The 23,931-nt window shown below is 45.1% G+C and overlaps 1 long non-coding RNA gene across 2 annotated transcripts in view; it reads left to right on the top strand.

The window, feature by feature from the left end:
* LOC149864465 (uncharacterized) overlaps positions 1-22,590 on the top strand; it is an 84,477-nt gene extending 61,887 nt beyond the window's left edge. The window contains exons 2-4 of one of the 2 annotated variants that reach the window (XR_016442528.1): positions 15,367-15,552; positions 15,893-17,424; positions 18,644-22,590. This is a non-coding gene — a long non-coding RNA (uncharacterized LOC149864465). Of the gene's footprint in view, positions 1-15,366; positions 17,425-18,643 lie in introns of both variants that reach the window. The other variant, XR_016442527.1, reaches the window with a different exon arrangement.
* The last annotated feature ends 1,341 nt before the right edge of the window (positions 22,591-23,931 follow it).

Consider the following 23,931-nt stretch of genomic DNA (forward strand, 5'->3'; position numbering starts at 1 on the left):
TTTTTGGCAAATAGTGTATGCACAAACATGCAGTTTTGCTTGACAAAAACCATCCAAGAGGAACTGGAATATTTAAATTTCAGTCCAACACAAACTGATTTTTTGAGGGGAAGCTCATTAGTCAAACCACAAATTAATGATTTAGAAAGTCCTTGTTCCAAATTATTCCAATTTGTATGGCAGCCCATCTGCTTAGTAGCACAGGCCACCAAGAATATGACAATCCAGTGCCCTACTTTCAGCACTGTTTCTCCCAATGAATGCAGAATACAGTGTAAGGTTGTTGGCTGTAGCCATGATAGTCTAAGGACATAAGCAGGTAAGGTTATTTGAGTAGTTGGTATAATAAAAAATATCACGTTACCCAAAGAACCTTGCCTGAATGCAGTGCAAAGCTTTTGAACCATTCTTTTGAGCCTTTTACAATTTTTTTCTAGTTGCTTAGAAAACTGCATTTCTGTATAGAGAGCTTCCCTGGATAACAGGGGAATACTACTGACTCATATAGGGAAAGCAGCCTATGTGCAGGAGACAGTCTAGGAGTAATACTGGGAGATTTTGGCATTGACTTCCTTTATTTCAGGCTTTGCACCTGGTCTATGAAACTGACTCCTAAGTGAGATAAAAATGATCTTACTTCCCTGCATTCAAAAGGTAAATTGAAAAGTTATCATTTTGACCCAGCATTTTTGCAATACGTACTTTACATACAAAATAAAAGAAATACCCAATGTTACAATTCTAATCTAGAATTTGCGTTTGCCTTTTGATAGGAAATTAAGAGAGAGGGAGAGAAATTATTGCAGTATCTTTAAATATTTGACAGTCAGTCAGTAATGACAAAAGCCACTGCTATAAAAACCAGATAGATAAATCATATTCTGGACCTTTGATTTACAAAGATTTGACATGCTTTAAACAATTTTATAACCTACAATATCCACATTGTTCTTCTAAATATGTATAACCTTTGTTGTTTTTCACATTTGTTTGGCAACTAAGTCTCCCAACTGGCAGACATGAATCTATAGAAATATCTTACTAAATACAATTATCCTTGTAGAAGTGTTTGGTGTCATCTGTTTGTAGAGGAGGGGAGGGTGGGGGAGGAATCTACAAAAGTAATGTTGAAACATTATGAAAAATGTATTTTGCTACTTAAACAGTATAAAATTGTTTGTATAGTCTTACAGTAACATGCCTTTATGGAGATGTTTATGAAATATGCAAAATAAGTATTTTCTCTTAGTAAACCTACATCAAAAATTCCAATATTTATGGATGCAATAAAAACATAAAGGAGAATTCTAAAGGTTAAATTGACACATTTTAATTAATATAATACCCTTGCTATAAACTACATATATAAATGAAGATATAATAAATGAAAGCAACTATCTATTTATATACAGAGAAGCACAATTAAGACGACAAATTATTATAACCATGGGCACTAGAAGAAAACAAAATCCTTTTTAGCTACCCAAATTTATAGAATCTATCCATGTTTTGAAAAACTAGATGTCGTTATATTAGAATAACTCTTCACAATAACATTAAATAGACTTATCATATTGCATGATCAGGAGATTATCACAACCAGAATGAATAACTCTAAACCCCCTGGCACATGTTCATTTAAAAGACAGTGGGATCTGTGGCTAATTTTCCATTTTATGGTGCTTAAATTGAGTGCCCATGCAGCACCCTTGCCATTTATGTTGCACTTACTGTGTTAATCATGGTACAAATGTATCAGTAACAGTGGGCCTAAGTAACTACTGAAGACCATACTAGAAATATACAGGTATTGTTCTTATTCAGTGTTCAAGACTGTTAAGTAACTTCTTGGTTAAAAAAAAGAACAAAACCCCAAAGCCTCGTTTTCAGCTGATTTTTCTTGTTTTCTCTTTGGCGTGGTTGGCTTCCAGTCAACACATAACTTTTGTCTTGTGGCTACAAAATAAGCTATGCTTGTTTTAAGCTGTGCTGCTCTTTGAAGATAGGGTGCTTTTGTAAGACTTGGTTTACACTTAAACATTTTTCTGTCATAGTCATATCAATTATAAATACAAAAAGTCCACATCCCCAAACAAAAAGAAAAGGTAGTCAAAAGAACTATTTTGATATTTTAAGTAACATTTCTGCAAGGAGAACTTGCCAATATAGCTACACGGCCATATATTTGCTAGTGGGTGTATTGACATAACGTTGGTGGGCACGAACTGTGATTCCAACACTACTGTGCAGCATTGGGACTGCGCAGTAACGCCAGTAATGGTGTTACTCCACAGCCATTTAGTACTTGCTTATGCAACAACAACTGCGCAGTCTGGCAGATGTGCCCAGTGTAGACAAGGCCTTGGACAAGATTGTACTTGAATACTACAAGCAAATTAGTTGCACCTTTTAAATATCTATCTAACTTACTCCCTATGTATTCTTAATTGTAACAATATTCAGTAGTATCAAGGATAACAATATATTAATTGCAATACACTTTATGCAGGCTGACAAAGAAAATTTAGAGCCAGAATCAAAGCTATACTTGGGGCTATTCAGAAAGTACAAGTGGGTAAAAGATCAGAAGTGACTCAAGTATTATAGATTGAACTGGTTTTTCAATAAAATACGTTCTGAAAGTGATGCAGCTTTCTTCAAATATTGCAAGCATTTTACCAAAATTATTTAATTTTGAAGAGGAGTTTTACGGAGCACTTTCTACAAGTGAGACCTTCCCTGTCCCTCATTTGTACTTACAGTCCCAAGGACATTTTCTGGTACTCGACTATGCTTTTGTATCAAGTTCTGTCTTCATAGTTCTGTTGCTGTAGTTTTGACAAGTCCCTTTTTTATCTCAGCCTTGTATTTTGTCTCATTATTCAAATCTTGTTATCCAAGAAGAAAAAAAAGTATTTTGTCTTTATTGTTTGTCCAAGGCAAACTAAAATGCCACTCTACTCATATTATATATTTGCATTTTCTATTAAAACAACTTGTATGAGGTCTTCAGATGGAAGTTTATGTGTAACTCCAAAGTAGTAGCAGTATTAATATTAAAGATGTTTCAAAGTACCTTTTGTTACTTTGAAAAGTGTCTTCTGGGAATTTAATGTTAGCACAGTAAACTTAAAAATCTGATGACTAGTGTATGAGTTTGGAAATTTAAATCCTTCCTATATAATATAGCATTTGTAACTATTACACTGGGCGCGTCTACATGAGATGCTTACATCAGCGTAGCTCATCACTATGCAACGTAGTGTTGGCGGACACAAATTGTGATGTCAACACTATGTCGCTGTAGTGATGAGCTACTTCCCTATAGTGCATTGCTTTGTGATGCAGCTGCTAAACTAACCATGTGCTGCCAAGATGGTGTAATAACAGCTGTTACTGTGCCATTGTTTAGTACTTCCTAAAGCAAATATTAAATGATGGCATAGTAACAACTGCATCATGGGGGTGGGGCACATGTAGATGTACCTGGTAGGAAGGAAATAGTCCTATTATTTTGCAGCCAACTTAATGTTCTAAACATAAGAGAATCTTAGTTAAGATATTTTACACCTAATTAAAGGCCATATCCTTAGCCAGTGTAGGTCAAGAGAACACCACTGCATTCTGTGATGTGTAATCAGTTTATACCATCTGAGGGTATGAAATTGAACAAAATACCTAACTAATAGCAACTGCAACTTGGCCTTCTTATGGGGAAAACAAGAGTTTTGAAGCTTTCTCTTGTTTGTACCTACCAAAATCAGGCAGCTCTTGCATTGTACTCCACAGAATTCTGTTCTATAGCATCTATATGAGGGAGGGCTTTAAACAAGGTTCTGCAGTGGATAGCAAAGAAATCCCACCCAGTCATGGAACATTCAACACAGAGGGATCTCCAAGAGAAAAACCTAATTGTGAAGAAAAGGTAGAGATCCACAGCACAGCAAAAGCAGGTGCCAGAAGGGAAACCAGTAGGGCAAAATAACATATTCAATACATACATACCAATGTAATAAATACGGGAAAAAGCAGAATCAACTGTAAGTCATAGTAAGTAGAAAGATGTCTGATATATGTGCATCATAGAAACTTAGTGGGTAACTCCCATAATTGGAATATCAACACTGAAGGAAATACTGTTCTTCAGAAAGAAAGGTTTGAGATAAAAGTGGTACTACACTTACTTAATGTTAAGAAAATACAGGTATGTTCCTAGGTCTAGAAGGGAGAAGACAGCAAATCTGAATTCACCTTAAAGAGACATGGAAAAAAGAAACAATGATGTTATAGTGGAGATCTATGATAGACTGCCAAAACATAGCTGAGGAAATTATAGTGATCTGAGGAAGGGTACCTGATGCCCAAAATCTGGTCCAACAGCTTTCTCAGTATACAGTTGGTGCAATAATGATAGTGCAAAAAAAGCCTTCTCTCAGATATTTTCTGGACCATCACAGCTACAACAATGCTCCAAATCTACAGCCAAGCTAGAGACATTCTTCAAGGAGTTAATAAGTATATCCAAAATGTATAAGATTACTATCAGGAAGAATTTAATTTTTCTGATATCTGCTGGAAAAGCAATACAGACAAACATGAAATATCCAATAAGTCCTTACCATATGTAGAGAAAAATCTGTTTTCCAGGAAGCTGAAGATTTAATAAGAGGCTCATCCATCTTTGGTCTTGTTCTGACTAATAAGGAAGAGTTGCTTGTAAATGTGAAGGTAATAGGAAACTTGGGAGGAAGTGATCATAATGAGATAAAATTAATGATTTTAAGAAAAGAAAAAGGTAAATATTTGACTTCAAAAAGGCAGATTTTAACCAACTAAAAAACCAAAACAAAACAGTGGCTAAAGTGCCATAGGTAGGCAGACGAAAGGTTAAAGATATTCAGGAGAGTGTAGACATTTCCTAATGGACATGTTAATAGAAGCTCAAGAAAAAGCTATTCCAATATGGTGGAAAAGATATGAACTACAGGAGACTGATGAGGAATAGTAAGTTACTTCTTAGCTCCTTCAAAAAAAGAAAAGAAAAAACAAACAAAAATTAACGGAAGGAAGAGTTTCACTAATGTTGCACATAAAGGAACAGCAATAACTTTCAAAACAATATTCAGGAAAGCAAGATAAAAAATGAGATACAACCGGCCAGAAATGTTAAAGACAAAAAAAAAGGTCTTTAAAGGGATTATACAAATAAGTCAGATAGAAAAGAAAGATCAGAGAAACTGTGGGGTCAGTTCTTAATGGTAAGGATGACATTAATGGAGACAAAGGGAGGGTCATTGATGCTTGCCACTTTAAGGCCTGAGCCAAACAGCCAGCAGGTTCTTGATTGTGGCAGCCATTTTGAGATACTGGCTGCCTATATAAACAAAACAGATTGCTGCTGGCAGGTGTCACGGAGTGGGACCTGGGAGCGGCCGTGAAGCTCCCCAGTGCCCCCTGCCATGTCAATTAAGGTAATCCAGCACCCTCGACTCGCCCGCCACGTCTTTGATCTTATGAGTTCAGTTACGGGAGGCTGCCTACTTGCACCTTTGACACCGCGTCGATGTTACCTCCGTTCCTAGTGAGGTGCTCTCACCCCCAGGCTTACGGGCAATGTGTGCCTCCTGCTTCCCCTTCAGCACGCCCCAAGCCTCGCAGCTGTTCCTGGACGTTCTTGAGTCTTTGCCCTTTGGCGCCCCTGGGCTAGTCTTGCACCCGGCACCCCTTCTCTGGCACCCCTGGGCTCGCTGGCTCTCTCGGGCCCGCTGACAATACTCTTCCACTCAGGCTCAGGCTGCCTGAGCCTTACCTGGCCCCAGCTCTGGGGCCTGTGCCGCGCCTCGCGCGCTCGTCGCCCTGGCTCTGGGGCCTGTGCCGCGCCTCGCGCGCTCGTCGCCCCGGCTCTGGGGCCTCGCTGTCATGCTTCCCGCGCTGCATGCCCTCTCAGGCTGAGGTCTCAACCCCTATACGCCGAGTGCCTCTACGGCATTTGCTCACCGTGCCCACTGTGGCACTAGAGTCCCCAGCACTATGGAGCCCTCCGGGACTCTCGCCTGGTCCTACACCCAGTTGGGGCTCAGGTGGCCGCAGCCGTGCCTGGCCCCCAGGACCACTGTCTCAGTCCCTTGCCCTACTAGGGCTTCTCTCTCGTCTCGCCCCACAGGGCGGGGGTCAACACCCCTCAACACATGCGCCGCTGGCGCAAACTGCTGTGCCCGCCCAGCACCATTAGCTGTGCCCTGCTGGGCACCAGGAACCCCCAGATTATTGGGGAGCTCCCGCAAGGCCTCCTCACACCCCTACAGCCTCACCCGGTCCTCTGGTGTAACCATAACAAAACCATGAGCCAAGCGGCTGCAACACAAACAAGAAGCCTACCAGCTTGTAACACAAAGCTTGCACCCACTAGGCTCTTTAGTCATGGCCTCTTCTAGAGTTCTCTCTCTAGTCCATAACAGCAAGCAGCCAGTCCGGGTAGTCAGGCTGCAAACATACACTTGGCCTGCCCAGCTCTCCCACAGAGCTCCTACTCTTGCGGCTGCCAGAAGGGAACTGCCTCTAGGCTTTGGCCTGGGCTGTTTATACAGGCCCAGCCCTGCCCCCTTCTGGTCACATGACCCGCCTGGTTGCCCCAGCAACCAGCACCTGGGTGGCCTTAAAATGTAGCAGCTGCGCTTATTTCCTCCAAGACACGGGGCACCCAAGTGCCCCCGTGACAGCAGGCCAGGCATAAACATTGTCTGGCTGAGCTGCTGTATGAGAACATCTGCAAGTAGGAGCAGCAGGTTCTTGGTCCTGGGCATGACCTAAAACTGCACCCTGCCAGCAGTGGGTGGCCTGATGGGGCTCCCAGTGGTGCAGGAGGTTCCAGGAAAATACCAGACCACTTACCACCCTGGTGGAAGGCAGGCTGGGGTGCCTCAATAACCCCTGGCCCCCACATCACTGTGGGTAGCAGTTGGAGCCAGGCATGGCTACAGCCACCTGAGCCCCCACCAAAGAGCAAAGCCCCATAGCCCCAGTGAAGGGATAGAGATGTGGAGCCCCAGTGAAGGGGAAACCAGAGGGCTGGGAGCCCAGTGTGTATATGTGAGTTTGTAGAGAGTTCCCCCGGCAGGGGCCAGGGCAAGCTTGGCCCTGGTCAGGTTAATTGGCTGGCCACTACCACAGTGAGGGTCATGGGAGAAGCCCAAAAGATGGTACATCTGCCACCCACAGTGTGTGCTAGATAAAGCCTATGGCCAAAGCAGCCCGCTGCAAGAGGCAGCAAGGTGGTATAATTTATCAATGCGTGAAAGAGACCCTGTGAGAGGGGGTGGAGCATGAGAGGCCCTAGTGAGAGGGGAACGGTATGAATGTGTGTATGTTGGAGGCCAAACAATGAGGGATAAGCTTGGTCTGGCTGTAGGCCAGAATTATTGTGTCATCTGGACACCATCTGCAAGGCTTGGGCTGCAGTTTAGAGGAGGATTGGAGCCACAGAGAGTGCCCCTGGAATCGGGGCAAGAATGGGCAGCCTCCCGCCTAATTAGAACCAATTATGAAACCACAAGGCATGGCAGGTGAGCGAGCTGGGCAGTTAGCCCAGGAACAGGTGGGTGGGCCAATGTCGGACTGGTCCCAAGAGAGTCCCCTGTTACATGCCTTATACCTACATTACCCAACAACAAAAAACCCATCTTGAAAAGACTGTTAACAAAATTAGATAATGAAGTGAAGGTGTATCAAGCTTTTGTTAAATTTGAATGAACACAAGTCAGCAGAGCCTAATGAAATTCATTCTAAGGTGGTAAAAGAAATGGATGAAGAGACCTCTAAGTCATAGGCACTAATATTTTCAGTCATGGATGACAGGCAAGGAGAACTGGAGAAGGGCTAATATAATACCCACCCAAATGGGGCGGGGAAAGGAAGACCCAAACTTTAATAGACTGGTCAGCCTGTCTTCAATACTTGTGAAGTTACTGAACCAAATTATAAAACAAACATTTGTAAACACTCAGAGGAAATGGGTAATGAGGTGATCACTAGCAGCAAACATGGATTTGATAATAATAAAAGATGTCAAACTAATGTGATATCCTAGTTTAACAGAAACTAATTGTGTAGATAAATCTAATGAAGTGGGCATAATATTGGGCTTGGGCTTTAATAAAGCTTTTATATAAGTGGGCTTTGGTAAAGCTTTTGATTCAATACCATGTGACATTTTCATAAGCAAACTGGGGAAACGTAAGCTAGATAGAATTATTGTCATGTGGATATATAATTGGCTGAATGGCCAATGAAGAGTAAATGGGTCAATGTAAAAATATCAGGAGGTCTTAAGAGTGGCTCATCAGGGGTCTATTCTGGGTCTTCTGCTGTTTAGCATTTTTTATTAATGATTTAGAATGCCAGAATAGAAAGCTTTCCAATAAAAACTGCAGATGGCACAAAACTGGAAGCGTTACAACCACTATGGAGCATGGGATTCAAAAGGATCTTGATAAATTAGAAATCTGAGCTAGAGGCAACAAAATTAAATTCAGATAAATGTAAGGTGCTCCCCCTAGGGAAGAAAATCATATGTGCAAATAGAGAATTGGGGATAAATGGGTAGCCATAGCATTCCTGAGAAGAATCTGGGTGGATCAGAGACAACATGGACACATCACCATGAGTGGAAACATATTTGTTCCCAGGGAACAACTGTGCCACGCACTCTCTGGCTCATGATGCATTGCGGGGGTCGGTTGGGGGAGGATGGCTTGGGTCCTGGGGGCCTCCAGGGGCTGCAGCCATGGCACTCCTACAGCAGGGAGCCTGGCCTGTAGCCAGAGCATAGCTCTGGCTAGTAAGGCTCTTGTTTTGGACAGCATGTGCTGCCACCAGGTGCACCACCCTGCTTTTTTTAAGCATGGCTTTTTTTTTACCCTGGGATCTCCCAGGGTCAAAAAAAACCCCAAGCCCCACACTGCAAAGCAGCAGCATGGAGAACACCTGCATGTATATTGTATGCAGCATGTGGTGCTGCAGACAGGTCTGTGGCTCCACATACCACACATCTGCGCTCATCTGGATGTGTTTCATGAGTTGGTAATGTGATACAGCTGCAAATAAAACAAATGCAATTTGGGGTTCTATTAAACAGGAGCACTGTATGTAAGACCTGGGTGATGATAGTGCTATTCCACTTGGAACTAAGCTGAAGTATTATGAGCAGTTCTGGGCTCTGTATTTTAGAAAGGACATAGAGAAACTTCAAAGGATCCAGAGTCTAGTGACAAATATGAACAGGGGATTGGAATGCAAGCCATCCAAGGAAAGGCTGAAAGAACTAGGTATATTCAGCTTGTGAAGAAGATTAAGAATGCATATGAAAGCTTTTCTCAAGTATTTGAAATGTTGCCATAACAGAGAAGGAGAACAAGTGTTCTGCCTCCCCACAGAGGGCAGGACATGAAACAATGGGTATGTGCAGGCATTACATTTAGATCAACCTAACTAGGCTTAGATTGATCTAAGTGACAGTCTATGCAGATGTTTGGAGAGATTAAATCAGGCATAAAAAATGGCTGGCCCAATCTAAATTTAGTTGACCTGAGGTAGTGAACTATGTAATTTGGAAACAGATAAGCCCAATCCACTGAACACTGGCACACATTCAGAGCACAGCCCTGGGGCTGGGAAAGCCCAATCACTTTCCCCAACCCTGAGGCTGCAGTCGTCCTAGACTCCCAACTCTGACTGGGCTATTTTCACTCTCTCAATCTCTTCCACTCCCAGACAGACAACTCATGCTGCCTACTCGCCAAATCCCACTAGAATATACCAAGCCCTCCCATCCAGCCAACCTCTTCCCAGACCTTCCAAATCCCCCTACAGACCCTACAGTGCATTTAAATTTCAGCAAAGCAGATTTAAATTAAATCTCAAAAACAAAACTTCCTCACTGTCAGTATAAGGAAGTGGGACAAGTTGCCCAGAAGAAATTTCCATCATGAGACATCTTAAAGAAAAGGCTTGGTAAGCATGTGGCAGGGATGGTTTTTAAATAGTACACCCTGCAGGGGGTTATACAGGAGGGTAGGCTAGATGGTCCTTGAGGTCTTCATTGAGTCTGGGATGTTGTATGTACATGACCACCTTAGTCTCTTGCTATCCCTGTACTAGGATTTCTAGTACTAGAAATATAAGCGAATTTACCGTGTAACTATGCAAGAGGTTTGTATATACAGAGTGATCCTACCATTAACTTCCATAAGTGTAGACCCACTAAAAGTCAAAACTACTAATTTTTGAGTGCTAGAGTATTTTCAAAATCCCTCAAAAACCCAGCTGTTCTGACTATAGTCCATTATGATACTGCCCAACAACAGGGAGTTTTGCATTTTGCAACATGAAAACAATGCCATTTTAATCTAAACTCCTGTTCTATATGTGATAAAGGACCAAGGATTTCCCCCCCTTTTCTAATACAAGTACTGCATTGTGTGCATGTGTGTGTGTAAGTAAGAGGCAGACAATAGCAAGAACTCAAAAAAAGGTAAACAGACAGCAGGAGATAATGTCTCAGGCACAGGATTCCCTGAAAAGACAAGTTTGTGAATTCTGAGCAAAGTAGGCTACAGTTGTCTACTTCCATGAGCACAAATAAGAACAAAAAGACCGGCATGAAAGAGCAACACTCCAAAAGACGCCCATGTTAGATCTGGTCCACAACCCAAAACAAATCAATGGAAAAATTGCCATGGTACATGCAATATCCCTAAAGAATTGCTTAATGAGATTATTTACAGTAGTAACCCCACAATCCCAATACATACATGCCATGTATAGACATTCACTTTCAACTGGAACAGTTGCTGTTCTCCCACTTGGAGAGAGCCATGAGTGTAAAGACATTCAGGATTTTTCTCCCTGAACAAAAATGGCTACTCCAGGAGAAAAAAAACCCAAGACCAACCAGGGTTAAATTACTCCTGAGAGAGTTTCTCCCAGGTGACTGAACTTCTGTACACATACAGAAAAAACACTATGCAGTCCTCTGGCATCCCAGCATGCTTTGCTCCAAGTCTTCCCACTCACCCTGGGTTCAGGGAGACTGTGTTACTCAGGCTGAACTGTACTGCTCCAGCCAAGCAAGGAGGCCCTTCTAAATCCTCTCTTGCTATAGGGTGATATGGCCTGTAAGGCAGTCTTGGTCAGCCAATGAGAAATGACAGCAGTCCATAGGGCCTATGTTACCAGCAGACTGAGGAGCCTATGGCATACACTGAGATGTCCTGGCTCTTCAGGAGTTCATCATTCAAATATCTGTTCAGGGGTTTCCAGTTATGTTTTTATAGCAGAAAAACACACATGGAGGAATTCTCTCAAATCATACATATACAGCCAATTTCTCCTTGTAGCATAGCCCACCAGGGCTCTGAATACTAGGTAACCACTCAGGTCAAAAAAGGAAAGAGTTTTTTTTTATATATATATATATATATATATATATATATATATATATATATATGCAATGTAGTTGACTGCCAGTTGCTGTAAGGATCAGCACTTAACTTTCTAAACATCTTTGTTTGTTAAATATATACAAAATGGCTCGTGTGTGTTTATGGGTGTGGGGATGCGTGTTTAGATTAACCTGAGTTCACTATTCATTTTGCTTATTGATTTCTCTCTCAATGTCTTGGCTGCATAGATGTATTGATGTGCAGTATTGTCAGTACCACATATTCAAAAATTATGAGCCAGCTCCTGCCCACCAAACTCTTCAATGTTTAAAGTAAATGTTAGATTATTTCAATTTTTTTCTCGCATTTATAACCCTGAGGAGTCACTTTGTTCAGACCTCACTCAAGATTTCTGGTCACCTGGACATAGGAACACAGGGCTTTGTTCGACCTTACACTGTAAGCTGAACAAATGTTAACTGGCCTAGTATTGGTCAGCTTAGTGTAGCAGTCATATGGCAAGGCAAAAAGCCTGCTCTGACTCTCCTACACCTGCACACCTGAGACTTGCCACCAGAAGCATGGTGAACTGGGGCAGGACTAGGACAAGGACTGGTTCGCTGCTCTTATCAGGCAGAGCTCACTCACTCCGGGTCTGCAGCAAGTACAGGGGGTAGGGATGGAAATTCCATCCATTTCCCTCCACCTGTGCATGGACCCAGGGACACCCTGCCTGGCTGAAGCAGAGCCCCAGTCTCCCAGAGAACGGCAAGCTGGGACCGGGGAATCCCCCCCCCCAACACCACTTTCCCCATTGCTTAGCAGGAATAGTGGGTGAGAGGCACCATGCCTGGCCCCACTGCACCCTGACATCCCTGCTCACCCACTGCATCCTGGGATACTGAAGGACTTCAGCTTGGCTAGAATAGCTGTAGAAAGTGGCCACACGGTAATGGAACAGGAACAAAATTAGGTGGATTGGAGACAATCCTGCTCTGGAGTGGTAGAACTGTAAGCCAAATGATGAACCAAAACTTTACCCACTTAAGGTGTTAACAAGCAGCCAATCCTGGAGTCAAGAGCTCCAGAAGTCACCTAAGCTTACCATGTACCAAGGCCCTTAGGCACCTATTCCACCTTACTCAACTCCCTGAAAAACAGTTAAGGCAAAAGGTAGATGGGTCCACTTCTTGCTCGCTGCTTTTTGTGATGTAGCATTAAAGCTAAGATGATGGTACATTACAAAATAGGTCCATTAATGTTTTTCAGGGACTGGAGCAGGGTAAAATAAAACCACAGTTAACGAGCCTCAGTCCACTTAGGCACTTAATAGGTAAATAGCACTGAACCTTTCATATTATAATATCCTTTATCCAAAGAGGTCAGCATCCTTCACCCACCATTTCTGTCTTCAAACTTTATCATCCATATAATAGGCCATGTGTTAACTCCTTTGTACACTGAAGTTTTTTAGCCTTCTTAACCTTTTTAATCTTGTCTCACCATTACATGAGAGAACCTCTCAAGTCTGTGTGGCCTTTCCTTTGAATGAACATGACCTAGTCCATAGTGCTTTATTTTTCACCTCAAAAGTTTACATAAAACTTCTTACCTATGAAGTATTAAAGTTTTCCAATATATTAACATTTCAGTGTTAATAATGGAAAAGTATTAGTCCATTATTAACATCCACATTTTAATATTCCATTAATGTTTTCCAATAAATTAAAAATGTGAAGAACATTCAGTTAGAGGTATAACAGGACAGCTCAGTGCCTGGGAGGAGAAGCAGCCATTTCCAGCTATTGCCATGATGCCAGCGTGACTGCCATGTGACTGTCTGCCTTGCCCGCATCCTCCCCCTGAACAAGTCAATGCCTGGCTGCTGCCCCAGTTGCTCTGCTTTAGTTACACTATTAAATATGATACTCATAATCAGAATAAGTTGGGGAGGAAAAGGCAGGATAAAAGAGCTGTTGTCACATTTCATTGTCCTACCTAGACACACATACGTGGACAGTGCTCTCCATTCTGTAAGACCTACCTCCTAGGAATGGCAAAACATATCAGTTTTTATTCTGAAGAATCACAGCACCACTGATGAGGTAAAACAGATATGGGGTTGTTGTGACTGGGTCTTCTTTATAAAACTTTCTTTAAGTCATATTCTGTATACGTTATTCAGACACAGGCAGAATAGCGGTGGCTTTGTTACTGTTGTCACAATTCATTTGATACATAATCAGAAGTTGTTTACTATATCCTTCTCCCTTTATTTGTGCTCCAACTGTCTGCTTCATGGAAGAATCTGACTGATACAATGTTAGAATTTATTGCTAATTTCAGTACATAATTCACAACTTACTTTTTCCCACTCCTGTGACACGTAACCTTCTAAAGGTCACTAACTTCTAGCTCAAGTGACACCACAGCGTGTGCTGTAATTGTGACCTTTTAGCAACACTGGAACCCTGCTAGTACATGAAAACTGGTCTGAAAAGCCCATTCTTGCTGCAAGATGTGCAGTTTAAGAAAGACTTGCATTATCACGGAAAATATGGAATATGCCTGTGTACATTTCTTCATGTTCTAAGAAACTTGCATATCGTAACTTATAATAGAAATTTAATAGTCATTTATATATGTTTACATAGATGTATATATGTTTATATAGTTTCATCTATTTAACATATTATGAGTTTATATAGTTGTGTATGTATTTCATTACAGAAATTTTGTTGCACATTAAAACTGTGTGAGATGATGTGGATGAAATAGCAAATCCAAGTCTCTACCTATCATTTGAACTAAACCCATATTTTTCTGAGATTCATCAAAGTTCAGATAATGGTGTTCAGCATGGGCTTACATTTTTCTTCATCTCTACAACATCCTTCTTTTCCAACCAAGAATCAGAAGTGACAGATCTTGACCGCACTGAGGTCAATGGAGGATTGTCACTCATTTCAGTAGGACCAGGATTTCACTCCATGATGTAATTGTCCTTGTGTTCTTTCTGACTGAAAAGACAGCACTATCTAATGAAATCTAATGAAGGGTTTTAAATTAGGTTTTTCCTCTTTTGGATCTAGGTGGTTCATTGAAACAACTCCTTCCAAACATTCATTTATCCTTTGCTATCCTTACGGAAATTCTTATTGAGTTCAATAGGTATGAAAAAAATAGATTTTTAAATCATATAATTTATAATTATTGTATATTTTATTATATAATTACATACAGAATCATATATTTTCACAGATTTTTTTCTATGACTCTGCAATCCTTTATATAGAATGGTAAGAGCCTCCATTCAATGTAATAGAAACATATATCCCTGATACAAAATAATATCTATTGATGCAAAAATCTATAGAAGAGTTAGTTATGCATGTATTCTCTATCCTCATTGCCACTGTTGTAAACCAAGAGATTTATATAAATGTAATGTAGAAGCAGTACAATGGTATTTCTGAAATAAATGTGTATAGTACTTGTATACATTCAAAGGTAAACTGCATAAAGCATAGGGAAAATTCATTGCAGTGTATTATTTTCCTTCTGGACTCTAGTGACAGATTGCGTAGCAAATTTGATTCATGAGAAAACATTTCTGCTGACATTAGTGCCCCCTGTTCTGGAAGCCAGGCCCAAGAGGAAGGAGGGCCAGGTCCTAAAGCAAGAATAACTTGGCCACCCAAGGTGGAAACAGGAAGGTCTCAGCCCCTTACAGTTTTATAAGGACTTCAGGCCACCCTGGAGTAGGCAGCACAGAACAGCGGTATTCAAGAATACCTTTCGTATTGCACTTTGGAAGGGGCAGCGCCAGGGATAGTTGGGATTATTGTATTTCTTGTTATTATTGTTTAAATTGAATAATGTATTTGGGGAGGGGACAGGATGACAGAATGTGCATTGTGTTTTGAAGCCAGCCATGGACCCCCCTCCCCATGAGAGAAAGAGATGGGCTTCAGAGGGCAGTTGGGGAGCAGGAACAGAGGGAGCAGGGTGCACGTGTGCCACTCCCATGAGCAACCCCTTACCTTGGTGGCAGAGGTAGCAGTAGCATCAGAGGAGACAGCGGCAGGGGCAGCAACAGCTGATTCCCCCTGAGGTAAGTGGGGCAGAGGGCAAGGCACAGCTGAGACAGATCTGGAGGGGAAGCTTTTCGGTGCTGCCTTAGCTCGCCCGACAGGGAGCTGCACGCGGGCAGGCAGACAAGTGACCAGGGGGGATTTAGCCGGGAGGAACTAGCGGGGGCCTTTCCCCAAAGCGGGGGGGCAGTCCCGGATAGTCCCTTGGCCTCAACCCCGGGAGTCTAGTGGGAGGGTTGGTAGGGGGCAGAGCCACCTGCACGTGCTTCTGGGCTAGCCAGAAGGCGTGATTGGCTGAGAGAAAATGGCGGGAATTTCAAACTACGCACTTTAAAAGCCGTGGTTTGAAAATTCCAACAGCAGTCAGGGAGCAGGAGTGGAGGGAGCAGGGTGCACGTGTGCCACTCACACGAGCACCCCCTTACCTCAGCGGTGGAGGTAGCAGCAGCAGCAGAGGAGACAGCGGCGGGGGCAGCAACAGCTGATTCCCCCTAAGGTAAGCGGGGCAGAGGGCACGGCACAGCTGAGGCAGATCCGGAGGGGAAGCCCTTCGGTGCCACCTTAGCTCGCCCGACAGGGAGCCGCGCTCCCGAGCCGCACGCGGGCAGCGCGCGCGAACAGTGTGCGTAAACAGGCACGCTCTGTAAGGGCACACCGGCATTTGTGCCAGCATTCGCGTAAGGTGGGCGCAGCGGAGCTGCATAGAGTGACACCCCCAGGGAGCAAAGCAGCAGGCACACCTCTGCAGACATGGTGATGCAGACGCAGAGCGCAGCTGCCAGGGGCCCCGCCCTGGTGCTGCCGCCTACCGTGGGCTCTTCTGAGGCCTCCACCCAGACAGAGCTCATGGTGGAGTCGGTGACCCCTTGCCCCCCTGTCTGTGGGGGGGGCTTGGTGGGGTCCTGGCAGGGGATGGGGCCTGGAGGTCTCCTTGCCTGTCCCTCCTGGGCACGACTTAGGGCCTTGGAAGAGCAGGTAAGTGAGCTCCAGGTTGTTGTGAGCAGGCTGAGGGGGATCAGGCATGCAGAGGACAAAATTGATGCCTATTTCTATTCTCTGCTGGCCCGGTTGCCCACTGTACAGCCCCCACAGGAGACACATCCAACACAGGAATGGAAGAAGGTTGCCAAATCCAGAGCTGCTAGGCCTAGAGCAGTGGAAGCTCCCCAGATTCAGCTGGGGAACAGGTTTGATGCCCTAGCAGCTGTGATGGAGGAGGATGGTGGAATGGCCTCTGGCAGGGATGATGCCACTCCCCACACAACAGCAAATGGGCAGAGAGCGAACACCAAGAGGAAGAAACGCTGGGTCCTGGTCATTGAAGACTACATCCTATGAGGACTGGAAGGTGCCATCTGCTGGCCCGACCCCTGGACATGACAGGTCTGCTTCATGCCTGGGGCTCATGTCAGGGACATCACAGAAAGGATCCCAGCCTACATCTGACCTGCAGACCAGTACCGCATGGTTGTCGTCCATGTGGGTACAAACAACGCAGCCAGGGGCAACCCTGACTGCATTATGAAGGATTTCAAGGCTCTGGGAGACAAGCTGAAGGAGATGGGGGTGCAGGTGGTATTTTCCTCTCTTCTTCCGGTGAGTAGGCGGGGATGGCGATACGAGGCCTGCATTGGCGTGGTCAACTGGCGCTTACGCAACTGGTGCCACCAGACAGGCTTTGGGTTCCTTGATAGTGACCCATGCTTTCGGGCAGGGGACTTGCTGGGGTGGGATGGGCTTCATCTCTCTCCTAAAGGCAATCGTGTCTTCTCTTCCAGGTTGGCTGATCTTGTACGGTGAGCCTTAAACTAGCCTCGCCGGGGGAGGGGGCTGCAGGAAGACGAGGAGATGCCATCCAAGCAGGACAGGTGACAAAGGCATGGAGTGCTAAGGTAAGAAACGGGAGTCCAGACAGTCTCCCTAAATGGGGGGTGGCACACACAGTCTTGCAAGGCCTTAAATGCCTATATACCAATGCTCGCAGTATGGGGAATAAACAGGAGGAACTCGACCTCAAAATAGCTAGTTCAAACCCAGATGTCATAAGGCTAACAGAAACATGGTGGGATTCGTCCCATGACTGGGCAGTTAGCATTAGGGGCTATAGGCTTTACAGGCGGGATAGAGAAGGAAGGAAAGGTGGGGGTGTGGCACTGTATGTCAAGGAGCACTACACATCCTCTGCCAGCAGAATGGAGTCAGGAAGGGCAGGCTGAAGTGCTCTGGGTTAAGATTCAAGGGGACCATGGGGAGAGCGATTTGACGCGATTTCCAACCAAGGGAAGGAGCTGAACCGAGAATTTTCGGCCCAACTTGCAGAGGTACTTAAGGCAAGGGATGTAGTTGTCATGGGTGATTTTAATTACCCGGACATCTGCTGGGAGGAACAGTCAGCCAGGACGGACCATTCCAGGAGGTTTCTAGCTGAGATACAGGACCTCCACTTAATCCAGGAGGGGTCCACCAGAGGAAACACCCTATTGGACCTGGTCCTGCCCACAGGCAATGACCTGATAAGGGGCCTCCAGGTTCTTGACCACCTGGGCGATAACGATCATTGCTTGCTGGAATTCACCATCCAGCGCAGGGTATCAAGGGCCTGCAGCAAGACGGTAGCCCTAGACTTTAGGAGGGCCAACTTCAACAAGTTGAGACAAGTGGGTGAGGCGCTGGGGTCCTTGAGCGCAGGGGAACTCAGTGTCCAGGACAAGTGGTTGTTCCTTAAGAAAACAATACTCAGGGCCCAAGGGGAGCCCATCCCAAAAAGATGCAAGGAGGGCAAGAGTGCTCAAAAGCCCCCCCCCCGGAATGCCTGCTTGCCAAAAAGGCGGCATACACCCAGTGGAAGGGGGGTGCTATCTGCAAAGAGGAATATACCTCCTCTGCTCGGGCCTGTAGGGGGGCTGTCAGGAAAGCTAAGGTGGACATAGAGCTAGGACTAGCATCCAAGATCAAGGAAAATATAAAGTCCTTTTTCAAATACATAGGGAGGATGAAGAAGGCATCGGGTAATGTGGGGCCCCTGCAAAGTATGCTGGGCAATCTGGTGGTTGCGCCAGAGGAGAAAGCGGAACTCTTTAACCAATTCTTCATGTCCGTTTTCTTGTGCAGGAACCGGGACTTCCCTGCTGTGGTGCCAGATGGACTCGAGGGGAAGGCCTCCAGACCACAGGTTGGGGAGGACTGGGTTAGAGAGCTTCTGGAGGGGCTGGACATCTTCAAGTCAGTGGGTCCAGATGCTGTCCACCCCAGGGTGTTGAGGGAGCTAGCTGAGGTTATTGCAGGGCCCTTGGCATGGCTTTACGAGCGCTCGTGGTGCTTGGGCCAGGTGCCGGATGACTGGAAGATAGCTAACGTGGTCCCCATCTTCAAAAAAGGGAAGAGAGGACCCGGGCAACTATAGGCCCATCAGTCTTACCTCTATCCTAGGGAAACTCTTTGAGAAGATCCTCAAGGAGCACATCCATAATGGGTCGGCTTCAGGGATGATGCTGAGGGGCAACCAGCATGGTTTCATTAGGGGCAGGTCATGTCAGACCAACCTGATTGCCTTTTATGGTCAGGTCACAAAGGCAATGGATGCAGGTGTTGCCGTGGACATAGTCTTTCTAGACTTCAGCAAGGCCTTTGACACCGTCTCCCACCCCGTCCTCATTAAAAAACTAGGCGACTGTGGCACTGACGCCTACACAGTCAGATAAATTGCAGATTGGCTCAAGGGTCATACTCAGAGGGTGGTGGTGGACGGTTCATATTCGACCTGGGGGGAAGTGGGCAGCGGAGTCCCCCAGGGCTCGATCCTGGGGCCTGCGCTGTTCAATTTCTTCATCAGTGATTTGGACGACGGGGTGAAAAGCAACCTGTTTAAATTCGCTGATACCAAAATTTGGGGTGAGGTGAGCACGCTAGTAGGGAGGGAAAGACTGCAACAAGACCTGGATAGGTTACAGGAGTGGGCTGACATAAACAGGATGCGTGTCAATACTGACAAGTGCAGGGTGCTGCACTTAGGCAGTAGAAACCAGCAGTACACTTATAGAATGGGAAACTCCCTTCTCAAGAGCACAGAGGCAGAAAGGGATCTTGGAGTCATTATTGACTCCAAAGTGAACATGGGCTGGCAATGCGAGGTCACGGTTGGCAGGGCTAACCGGACCTTGTCGTGCATCCACAGGTGCATCTCAAGTAGAGCCAGGGAGGTGATCCTCCCCCTCTAGGCGATGCTGGTCAGGCCACAGCTGGAGTACTGCGTCCAGTTCTGTGCTCCCCATTTCAGGAGGGGTGTGGACAACATTGAAAGGGTCCAGAGGAGGGCCACCCACATGATCCGGGGACTACAGAGCAGACCCTACATTGAAAGACTGCGGGACCTAAACCTGTTCAACCTTCACAAGAGAAGGCTGAGGGGGGACCTGGTGACTGTCTATAAACTCACTAGGGGGGACCAGAAGGGTTAAGGGGAGACACTGTTTCCCCTAGCACTCCCTAGCATGACAAGGAACAATGGACACAAATTATTAGAGAGTAGATTTAGATTAGACATCCGCAAGAACTACTTCACAGTTGGGGCAGCTAGGAGCTGGAACCAACTTCCTAGGGAAGTAGTGCTGGCTCCTACCCTGGGGATCTTTAAGAAGAGGCTTGATGCCTACCTGGCTGAACTCATTTGAGTCCAGTCTTTTCTCCTGCCCAGGCAGGGGGTCGGACTTGAAGATCTACAAGGTCCCTTCCGACTCTACTTCTATGATTCTATGACATTAAAGGAAAAGGAGAGGGGACTCTTGGCTGTGAGGAGTTGGTGGGATGGGATAGCCATGGTATCCCCATGAGAGAGGGAGATACCATCTTGGGAAGGACTTAAAAGAGGGTCAGGCAGAACTCTCCTGGATGTGAGGCATGGGTAGTAGGGGTATGCAAAGTGGTCCCTATTCGATTCAGATTTGGCCTGAATTGGGAACAGTGATTCAGTTTGTTGATTCAGATCACTGTCCCTGATTCAATTTGGCCGAATCCGAATCTAAAGATTCAATGCTGATTCAGAGAATCAGTGATTCATACAGATTTCAATGCTTTTTCTAGATACCTTGAGGTAGTGGGTGCAGCTTGTGAAAGCTGAGATGCCAAGGTGCATGGAGCATCCCACAGGAATGTGAGGGGGCCCTCCATGTGCTTGGCAGTGAACCCAAAAGTGAACCAGAAGTGCTTCCGGTCCACTTCCACGTCTGCTGGGGAGCACACCGCCCCCCGCAGCCTGCCCTGGCTCAGCAGTCAGGCACAGGGGGACCCCAGTTCTCCCCAGACCCAGAAGGAACCAATGTCTAAGCTGGGGAGTGGGGACAGGGGCCTTCTGCATGCTCCCCAGTGGGCCCAGAAGTGGATCGGAAGTGCTACTGGTCCACTTCTTGGTCTCCTGCTGAGCATGCTGGGGAACCCTCCATGCTTCTGTGAGATGCTCCATGCGCCCACCATCTCAGCACTCTTGAGCCCCTGCTACCTAGACGTATGTAGAAAAAACATTTAAAGGTGTCTCTATGTCCAAATCACTGAATCTTTCCGAATCGGAGGGTTCCGATTCAATTTGGATTGATTAAAGGGTCATCTAATTTGATTCTGATTCAGAGATTTGGCCACCAGATTGGGCCAAATCTCCATTGAATTGAATCAGGACCCAAAGCTTTGCACACTCCTAATGGGTAAGGGTGGGAGGGAAGAGAAACATGGAAAAAGAATTTTCATTTTTTATGGAGATAATGAATGGAAAATGGGAAGTGAGGTTGGATTGCAGGGGTTGCATCTGGGGCAGAATGTTCTTGTAAATGAGCAGGATTGGATAGACTGGGATGATATTTTTAAAAATTAGGGGTATTTTGGGGAGTGTTAGTTTTGTTATGTTTTACTTTAATATTATATTTTTATATATCTTAAGATTATATCTTAAGATTCCCTGAGCTCCTTTGGGGAAGGACAGCATATAAATATCATAAATAAATAAACATTGCCAAATATTTTATCAGAAGACTATCTTTCAGCTATTGCCACACTGAAGTTGTAGCAAGAAACCCTTTTGTCTGCCCCTCTCTCAAACGTGACGCTCCTCCATATGGCAAAAGCCCCTCTTTTAGTATTTGCCCCCTTTTGGGATGCTTTAGCTCTTTTCTACCTTTTCTTCCTTCCTCTCTCTTTTTCTTTTATCATATCATTATTATTTTTATATAAGGTGTATTTGTAGTGAAAAATAGAGTTTGTTGATGCTTTTACAAATGTAATTTAAGTTTAAAAGTAAGTTGTATCATGTAACAATGTTAGCAAGAGCAGGAATCTCTGTATGGAGCAGGTCTCTGAATGAATCATGGTTGATTGTGTAACACAGTAGCTAGTCTGGATAAGTATGTTATGAGCAACAATTAACACCTACAAAATCAGAGATGGAGGAGAAGAAAGAATCAATAGAGCCAGGAATTCCCGGAAACTTCATTGTTAAAGGTACGGAAGCCCGCGTTTGAACTAATCAACACTGGAAACAGACCCTTTGAGCTGAAATACCCCCTGATCAACCACTTCCAGAACTCTATTCATCATGGCAGTGAATCAATCAAAATACATCAATGGACTCCTGAGACTGCACATACGTGCGGACGTGACCCCTGGGACTGGCAGCTGCCATCCAGCAACTACCAAGAGGGACATCCCTCGAAGTCAATGACCCCTGGATGGGTAAACCTGAGAATTGGGGAGTCACCAAAGTCTGCCAGAGAGGGATAAAAGGCAGTGAAGAATGACCCCCAATGGTGCCCTCTTTGACCTGACCAGCACCCTGCCTGTCCAGCAAAAAGGACCAGCCAGCGACCCCCTTCTGCACCAACATCACACTGAAAGAAGCCTCAACTGGCCATTGACAGTGGACTCCAGCACTTGAGGTTGGTATATCTTGACACCAGTGCTTAGTGTTCAGAGCTAGCTACTGTGAGTGTGTGTGTGTGCACGTGAATGTGTGTGTGTTTGAGGGGATCAGCACCAAGGTTTATGGTCTGACTTTTGCATCCATCCAATAAACTAGAATTTTGTGATGATCCTGTGAGTTGGTGCTTTGTAGCCAACAAAGTCAAAGATGAAGCTGATTAGGTAGGCCAAGATTCTACAATACATGGAAATTTCTCACCATAGTTTTATGGGATATTTTTCTGTTTGCCAGAATTACTATTAAATATATCCTGTCACTATCTCATGCTGTACCTTACTGTAGATGTAGATTACCACCACCCCCTCACACACATGCATATACCCACCTCCAATTAATGTTAATGTATTGGTACATTAAAAGGGACAGTTATTCTTTTTTTTATCATTTTAAAGACAAAATAAATCTATAAATGTGTAGTCACAAATCCTATCCAGATCAGTAATGGCTTGGAGTCATTTGCCATATTACGAATCAATGAGAGCTCAGTTAAATGAGTTTCTGGTCACAGTCCACTTTTTAATAAATACATGGTCACATCAGAAAACAGAATAAGTCATCAGACAAGGTCAACAAATATTCTAAAGATTAAAGGTGCCTGCAGACATTTAGGCAGCCTGTGAAGGAGGTGTTCTAATTCACAGTGCTTTACATAAAGCACCATGAGTTAGAGTACTACTGGATCCAAATGGAGGGTAGGGGAAGGCTCAAGCTTTCCTGCACTAATCCTGACCAGCAGGTGGGGGAACTCCAATAGCCCTCTAGGAGGCTGCTAAACTGCCCCTCTTCCCAGCTCTGGCTATGGCAAAGCCAAGCTGGCAGCTGTGTGTTGCCCTGTCAATAGGCTTGGATGATGGGTGGGAGAAGGGAGCACCCCCATCCCCCGCTTCACAGGTCCTCCCTAGCTACTGCATCTAGGGTACTGGGGGGAGCTGGGCCAGACCTATGAGGCAGGGGGCGCTCCTTTTCCCCACACCACACCTGAGTCTCTTGACAGTGGCAGCATGCAGCTGCCAGCTCACAGTTGTCAGCTCAGCTTTACTACGGCTGGAGCTGGGGCAGGACAGGGATGGAACAGAGCCACACTCACTTCATGGGCCTGTCTCAGCTCCCCCAGTACCGCAGTTGGGTTAGTTGTGGAGGGCCTTCAAGGTGCAGGTGGGTTTTCATTGCACCCTGCCCCTTGCCCTTGCCCTACCACCAGCCATGGCAAAGTTGAGCCAGCAGCTGCAAGCTGGGAGTTGCATACTGCTACTGTCAAGAGACTGAGGTGGGGAAACAGAGACCCTCCTGCCATGCCCTCCCCCATTCCCCCGCCCTCTCCTGCTACACAAGGAAAAACCTCTCTCCTCTCTTTGACAGCCTTGCAATGGTGCATGTGATGCAGGTAGAATTGCCCAACCTTAACCCTTTCAGGGAATCTGAACACAAGTTCCCTGAT

Source organism: Crocodylus siamensis, chromosome 5 (assembly GCF_052110815.1).
Source record: "Crocodylus siamensis isolate JL-2025a chromosome 5, ASM5211081v1, whole genome shotgun sequence".
Taxonomy (NCBI): domain Eukaryota; kingdom Metazoa; phylum Chordata; order Crocodylia; family Crocodylidae; genus Crocodylus; species Crocodylus siamensis.